The 7,827-nt window shown below is 48.8% G+C and overlaps 1 protein-coding gene across 1 annotated transcript in view; it reads right to left on the reverse strand.

The window, feature by feature from the left end:
- Positions 1-7,400, reverse strand: part of LOC144950168 (calpain-5-like) — a 28,992-nt gene extending 21,592 nt beyond the window's left edge. Inside the window, exons 1-2 of the mRNA XM_078880238.1 lie at positions 7,271-7,400; positions 4,299-4,371 (exon numbers count right to left, since the gene is read on the reverse strand). The gene's annotated coding sequence lies outside the window, so the exon portion shown is untranslated. The remainder of the gene's footprint in view (positions 1-4,298; positions 4,372-7,270) is intronic.
- Between the last annotated feature and the right edge of the window lie 427 nt (positions 7,401-7,827).

Here is a 7,827-nt window from a genome sequence, read left to right on the forward strand (position 1 = left end):
GGGGTTGGTGGGTGGGGGTGATCCCTATCGGCCCTTCCCCCGGTGTGGTCATGAGATTTTCCAACCACCGCCCGGGAATTAAAGCCAATCGCGTGGCTGCAAGAGGGTGACAAAGCGGAGGTTAATCCGGGGCGAAGCGTTCGGGCGGGAGAGAGAGATCTCTGGTGCACGCCGTGTTACAATCGCGTCTCTTGCACGCCTCAGCAACTGCTGACGAGTCCCCGAATGTCGAAACCGCGTCCAGTGTTTTTGTGGCGGCCTCAAGTTGACGGTATTGGACGAGTCTGATTTGCAAAGGGGGCGCCACGGTGGCTAAATGTTAACTACCTCGCCTGGTATGCGGGAGGTCGTGGATTCAATCCCGATCCTGGAGTCCACGTCTCTATCTCTCTCTCCCTGTGATCGCATGTGTTTTTCTCCGGGTCCTCCTGTTTTTTCCTCCACATTTAAAATCGACATGTGATTTAGAATATTTGGCTGCTATAAATCTCCCCGTGATAGGCCACTTCGTTGAGCTATCATTCACGATGCCCAGGTCTTCATCTGATGAGGAGCTACATAGCTCAGTGGGCCTTACGTGGTAAAAATATTTTTTGTTTTGTTTAATATTCTGCTGCCAGTATGGGGCCGATGATTGCAACTGTGCGGTCTAGCTTAGGGGCACCCCCCGTGGAAGCTGTCCCTGTTCGTTAGTCTGCCAGTAGGGGGGCGATGATTTCTGTGTAATTCCAAATGAGAGTTGAACCAACGCTGCTACAAAAACGCACTCCCAGAATGCTGTGTGGCTGATGGGATGAGTAAAAAATCCTTGTTATTTTCATTTATAAAAATGTGTAATTGTATTATTTTGTTTACCCTGTCATATCAACGTGGAATTTCCACCATCAGCTGCGGGCAACCAATAGAATGTAGATGACATTGCGTTGTGTGTCTGAATGTGTGTCTGAATGTGTGTGTGTGTACCGTGGCGGCCTCAATAGGTGCTCGCGGACAGCACTTGCCCTAACAGTCCGTTGAACGCGAAACTGGGGGATCTTTGTCTTTATATGTGTATCTGTGTGTGTGTGGGTGTAGCGCTTAGCACACTGTGCTACAAACCTAAGGGGCCGTCCATAAATGACATCACGCGATTTTGGACGATTTATGACCCCCCCCCCTCATCACACGGCGTCACAAAAAATCAGACCCCCCCCCCACAAATATGACGTCACAAAGCTCTGCCCCCCCCCCCCCCCCAAAAATATATAAAACATGCTTCAAATTGCTTTAAACTATTGTCATTGTAGTGCGTATTTAATGTGGCGCTGCACTCTGATGTTGTAGGAGAAAACATTTATTAAAAAGTTTATTTAATTAAGTAGAACGTGTTGTCTATATTTATTTAAAGTTGCGCATTTTGATGTGACGTCACATTTCTCAAACCCCCCCCCCCCCCTCGTCACACATCGTCACAAATATCTGACCCCCCCCCCCCCCACTAGGTGCGTGACGTCATTTATGGACGGCCCCTAGCGCCCTGAGTTTGATTCCCGATCACGGCCAACACCAGTGACGAATTTATCTGAACCCGTCCTGGTCCACTACTAGGTCGACTCAGCCTTAAATGAGTACCTGGTGCAGTGGCGTGTAGTAAACATCGCCACTGGGGAGACAAAGGCGGCCGGGCGTGGTTCTGGCCACCCACCCCCTCGTGTGCCATGCCGGCCTTCATAGGTGCTACTCGCTAACAGCACTTGCCCCAAAAGTGGACATGAACTACACGGGAATCTTTGCATTTGTGCAATGACTTTTTATGATGACTCATAATTGTATACAGTCACTCCGTCCGTAAAATATGGGTGAGTGTACAATGTTTGTGTACTGTATGTGTGTGTCGTGGTGATAACTACTCGCTGTTCGCAAGCTGTGAGAGAGCGTATCGTAAACAGGGTTTTCCCGCTCTATCAAACGGTCAGGGTCAAAGGGGGTAAGGTAGGATCCAAACGCCAGATTGGGAAGGACCAATCGGAGGGTTCCACAAGGTGGCCGGGGATTGGACAACCCGGCCACGAACCGGTATAAAAGCCAGAGCACTGAGAGCTCTGGGCAGTTCTGCTACACGAAGACCCAAGTCGACCGAAGACATCTAGGACCCTGGACCAAGCCTTCCAGCCCTTGTTAGGGCTGAGGCTCAGTGTAACCAGTGCTCGGGGGAGATTAGGTCCTGGATAGGGAGGACCCTGGCTCCCAGCCTTCCCGCCCTTGTGAGGGCGAAAGTCCTGAGCGACCAGAGGTCGGGGACCCGCCGGGCCAGCGGTGGGTCCGTTTGCCTCCCCTAGGTCCAAGCCGGAAGGACGCTAGGATAGCAGGGAGATTAGATAGACAGCAAGGTCCTCCTTAGAATAGGAGCTAAGCGTGAGTGTGGAGCTGTACAAGGTCCGGAGGCTGTACCTCCTCAGGGTAACGGGTAAGGGGACCGTATACCCCTTTGTGTGTGTTAGGGACTGTGTACTAAAGACAATAAACAGTGTCTGCCATAAAGAAGTTTATTAGTCCGTCCTTTACAACACTACATGTCTTCTTGGCTCTTTCGGTAAAGTCACGTAGAAGGGAAATAATAAAATTATAAAAATAAAACATAATAAAATACAATTTTCACAGTATATAGTACGGAGTAGATCCGTGTGATGTAAGGAAAACGTTTAGCTGGAGGCATATTATATTTTTTGCGACATAGAATTGTAATGTATGACTTACTGTTAGTAGCTCAGCTTATTGGAGAGTATATTTATGATATTGACGTAGTTTATATTTTAGTTTTTTACGTGGTGGTTTGGCTGCTGCAGCTCCTTACTATTAAAATTCCTTCCCTTTATTACTGCTAACCCTACTTCCTCCCTTTGTTGCTGCTAATCCTACATAATGCACGGGCATAATATGACTTTCAGACCCCCCCACACTTACGCATTCCACAAGTAGTGACTAATCCCATATCAGCATTTGCCATAAATATGTTAAATTCCTCTGTTGATATGCAAATTCCTTTGTCAAGGCGCCCTTCCTCCTCTAACCCAGCTTAAATATACGCTGCCAAGCTTGGTGGTGTTCATTCAGACGCTTTCTTTCCGACAGACCTGTTCTTCACCTGAGGACGGCTGCTTGCATTGTGGCCAAAACGTCGTTTATTATGTTTATTTTTATTATTTTATTATTTCCCTTCTTCGTGACTTTACCGAAAGAACCAAGAAGATGAATCCCTGCAGTCACGAAAGCTTTAAATCGAAACACTACATGTGTACAAGACAGTATGTGTACAATACAGTAAGTTTTGTGTGTGTACAGTCTGTGTGTTTATACAATGTGTGCACAATATGATTGTGTGTGTACAATACGTGTGTGTACATTACAGTATGTTTGGGTGTGTGTGTGTGTGTACAATCTATACGTCAAATCTCGTACAGGATTTTGGTGTTACATTTTATGAAGGCATCGCCATTGAACCCTACGGGAGCCTTGGTCTGGCTCTGTGAGCCTCGGTGATGAACACTGAACCCTATGAGAGGGAGCCTTAGCCTGGCTCTGTGAGCCTCGGTGATTAACACCGAACCCTATGGGAGTGAGCCTTAGCCTGGCTCTGTGAGCCTCAGTGATTAACACTGAACCCTATCGGAGGGAGCCTTAGTCTGGCTCTGTGAGCCTCGGTGATGAACACTGAACCATACGTGAGGGAGCCTTAGTCTGGCTCTGTGAGCCTCGGTGATTAACACTGAACCCTATGGGAGAGAGCCTTGGTCTGGCTCTGTGAGCCTCGGTGATTAACACATGAACCCTATGGCAGAGAGCCTTGGTCTGGCTCTGTGAGCCTCGGTGATTAACACTGAACCCTATGGGAGAGAGCCTTAGTCTGGCTCTGTGAGCCTCGGTGATGAACACTGAACCATACGTGAGGGAGCCTTAGTCTGGCTCTGTGAGCCTCGGTGATTAACACTGAACCCTATGGGAGAGAGCCTTAGTCTGGCTCTGTGAGCCTCGGTGATTAACACATGAACCCTATGGCAGAGAGCCTTGGTCTGGCTCTGTGAACCTCGGTGATTAACACTGAACCCTATGGGAGAGAGCCTTAGTCTGGCTCTGTGAGCCTCAGTGATTAACTCTGAACCCGATGGGAGGGAGCCTTGGTCTGGCTCTGTGAGCCTCGGCGATTAACACCGAACCCTATGGGAGAGAGCCTTGGTCTGGCTCTGTGAGCCTCAGTGATGAACACCGAACCCTACGTGAGGGAGGAGTCTTAGTCTGGCTCCGTGAGACTCTCCACTCACCTGTGATTGCTGTGGCTGGGCGCCTGTGACAGGTGCTGCTCGTCGGAATTCCTCGTGTGGCCTCCAACAGATGCTGTGGTCCAAGTCAGGTGTTGCATTTGATTTACGCGGAGAGAGAGACCATCAAATGAATACACACGTACAGCAACATCAACTTTGAAACTCACACCTGCATTGATAAATCACGACTCCCTGAGGCTCACAGAGCCATACCAAGGCTCTTTCCCATAGGGTTCAGTGCTAGTCACTGAGATTCACAGAGCCAGACCAAGGCTCCCTCCCATAGGGTTCAGTATTAATCACTTAGGCTCACAGAGCCAGACCAAGGCTCCCTCCCATAGGGTTCAGTATTAATCACTGAGGCTCACAGAGCCAGACGAAGGCTCCCTCCCATGGGGTTCAGTGTTAATCACTGAGGCTCACAGAGCCAGCCCAAGGCTCCCTCCCAAAAGGTTCGGTGTTAATCACCGATGCTCACCGAGCCAGACCAAGGCTCCCTCCCATAGGGTTCAGTGTTAATCACTGAGGCTCACCGAGCCAGGCCAAGGCTCCCTCCCATAGGGTTCAGTGTTAATCACCAAGGCTCACAGAGCCAGACCAAGGCTCCTATAGGGTGCTGTGTTAGTCACTGTAACTGCCCTCCTGATTCTTCAGCTGGAGTTATCCAGGGCTGAACTCCGTAAAATAGCCACGGCTTCAAGTATTCTCAGGCCGTTGGTATTCAACCGGTAAATCCACATGCCCTTCATCATCATCACCAGCAAGTGCACCCATCGCCAGCTGCAGTAGCAGAAACAACCGCGATCATAACTCGGCAAATAGAACAGCGGTAGTGTCATCATCATCAGCAGCAGCACAAACGGTCAATATCAGCAACAACTTTATCATTATCAACATCAGCAAGTCATCAGCAGCAGCAACAGTATCATTATCAGCAATAACATAACCACCATCATCACCAGCAGTAGCAGCAGTATATTCATTACACTCTCAACCATACTGCTGCCACCACCACCATCATCACGGTCGATAAAGCAGGCGGGACTAATTGGTCACTTTGTGCCAAGAAATCAGAAATGGGGCTTGTGTTGTGGCTCTTGTGCGGATTGGTCCCGGCCATAGAAATGTGGAATGACCACCACAGGCAATGGACCGCCAGAGGAGACGACTTCTCTTCCCCAATGCTCACTCCATGTTGTGTTTGTGCTTTAAGATTTACGAAGGTTTGTATCCTAGTGCTAGTGCCTTACGCCGATAACACTGGTCAACAACAACAAAAATTCTGGCCTGGACTTTTGCAGCTGTTTTAGACTAATTTTAGGGTACTGATTCCAAATCTGATCTCAGATTTGCCCTATCACATCATTTTTATGCTATCGGCATACCCTATTTTCATTGATTTTACCCGAAATTAACTCTGTCACTTATGATTGCAAGTTGTTGCGAGTCAGTGACTGCTTTAGTGTTAAAATATGGTGCTGTATTTTTAGGATAGTGTGTTTATAATATCATTTATGTAGATATCCACATTTATTTAATATTTTTCTTCTGCAGTTTTTATTGAAAATGCAATATTTGATATCTATGATGTGATAGACAAAAACTGATGCCAGATTTGGAATCAGCACCCCAAAATTACCTTAAACCCGTTGGAATACCTTATGCCAGAAAAAGTGTGTTGACCAGTGTTATAATCGATACCCCCCCCCCTCCCCAAGCTAGCCTAGGCAGCGTTCCGGAAAACATCGATAGATTAATGAGCCCTGATTTTGATGATTAAATGGGCAGCAAAGAGACATAACAGACTGTTGGGGCACGTGCTGTGAGTAGCGAGTAGCAGTATCATTGCAGGGCGGCACGGCACACGATGGGTTGGATGGCCAGCACCACGCCCGGCCGCCTTTGTCTCCCTAGCGGTGATGATTCACATATCACACCAGGTACTGATCTGAGGCTAAGTCGACCTAGGGGAGGCCCAGGAACCGGTTGAGATAATCGTCACTGATGTTGGTGGCCGTGATTTGGAATAGAACTCTGGGCGCCAGGTTCATAGTGGAGCGCGATAATTGCTACACGACAACGCCCCACCACCATCATAATCACCACCATCATAATCACCACCACTATGACTACCACAATCACCACCACTATCATCACCACCACTATCATCACCACCACTATCATCACCACCACTATCATCACCACCACTATCATCACCACCACTATCATCACCACCACTATCATCACCACCACTATCATCACCACCACTATCATCACCACCACTATCATCACCACCACTATCATCACCACCACTATCATCACCACCACCACCACCACCACTATCATCACCACCACTATCATCACCACCACTATCATCACCACTATCACAATCACCACCACCACAATCACCACCACTATCATCACCACCACTATCATCACTATCCACACCACTATCACTATCATCACTATCACCACCATGAATCACCACTATTATCACTATTCACCACCACCCTCACTACTATCACCACCATCATCACCACCACTATCACCACCACTATCACCACCATGAATCACCACTGTCATCACTATTCACCACCACCCTCACTGCTATCACCACCATCATCACCACCACCATCATCATCACCACCACCATCATCATCACTATTCATCACCACCCTCACCACTATCACCACCCTCACCACTATCACCATCACTATTCACCACCACCCTCACCACTATCACCACCACCATCATCACCAGCACAAGCATCACCACTATCACCATCACTTTTCACCACCACCATCACCAGCGCAAGCATCACCACCATCACCACCCTCACCACCCTCACCACCCTCACCACCATCACCACTATTACCACCACCACCATCACCAGCACAAGCATCACCACTCTCACCACCCTCATCACCACCATCACCATCACACCGCCAGCGCTCGCTCGCTCGCTCACTCACCTGCCTCTCTCTGCCCTCCGTCTCCTCCTCTCTCTCTCTCACCACCGGGGCTCCCACGCCTCTCGCTCCGCTTGGGGTTGGGTCTCCACGCCGGGGTCCGCGGGTGTGGCCGCCCCGCTCCACGCTGCCCCCCCCCACCCCGAGTGCGGGGCTCTGCCGGGGACCCGCCGGACCGGCTCGGCTCCTCGGGAAAATGTCACAGCCCCTGGGAGTGTCTGCGTGTGTGTAGTGTATGTAGTGTAGTGTGTGTAGTGTGTGTAGTGTATGTAGTGTAGTGTGTAGTGTATGTAGTGTAGTGTGTGTAGTGTGTGTAGTGTATGTAGTGTATGTAGTGTAGTGTGTAGTGTATGTAGTGTAGTGTGTGTAGTGTATGTAGTGTAGTGTGTGTAGTGTGTGTAGTGTATGTAGTGTAGTGTGTGTATTGTGTATGTAGTGTAGTGTGTGTAGTGTATGTAGTGTAGTGTGTGTAGTGTATGTAGTGTAGTGTGTGTATTGTGTATGTAGTGTGTGTAGTGTATGTAGTGTAGTGTGTGTATTGTGTGTGTATTGTGTATGTA

This window comes from Lampetra fluviatilis, chromosome 56 (assembly GCF_964198595.1).
Source record: "Lampetra fluviatilis chromosome 56, kcLamFluv1.1, whole genome shotgun sequence".
NCBI lineage: Eukaryota > Metazoa > Chordata > Hyperoartia > Petromyzontiformes > Petromyzontidae > Lampetra > Lampetra fluviatilis.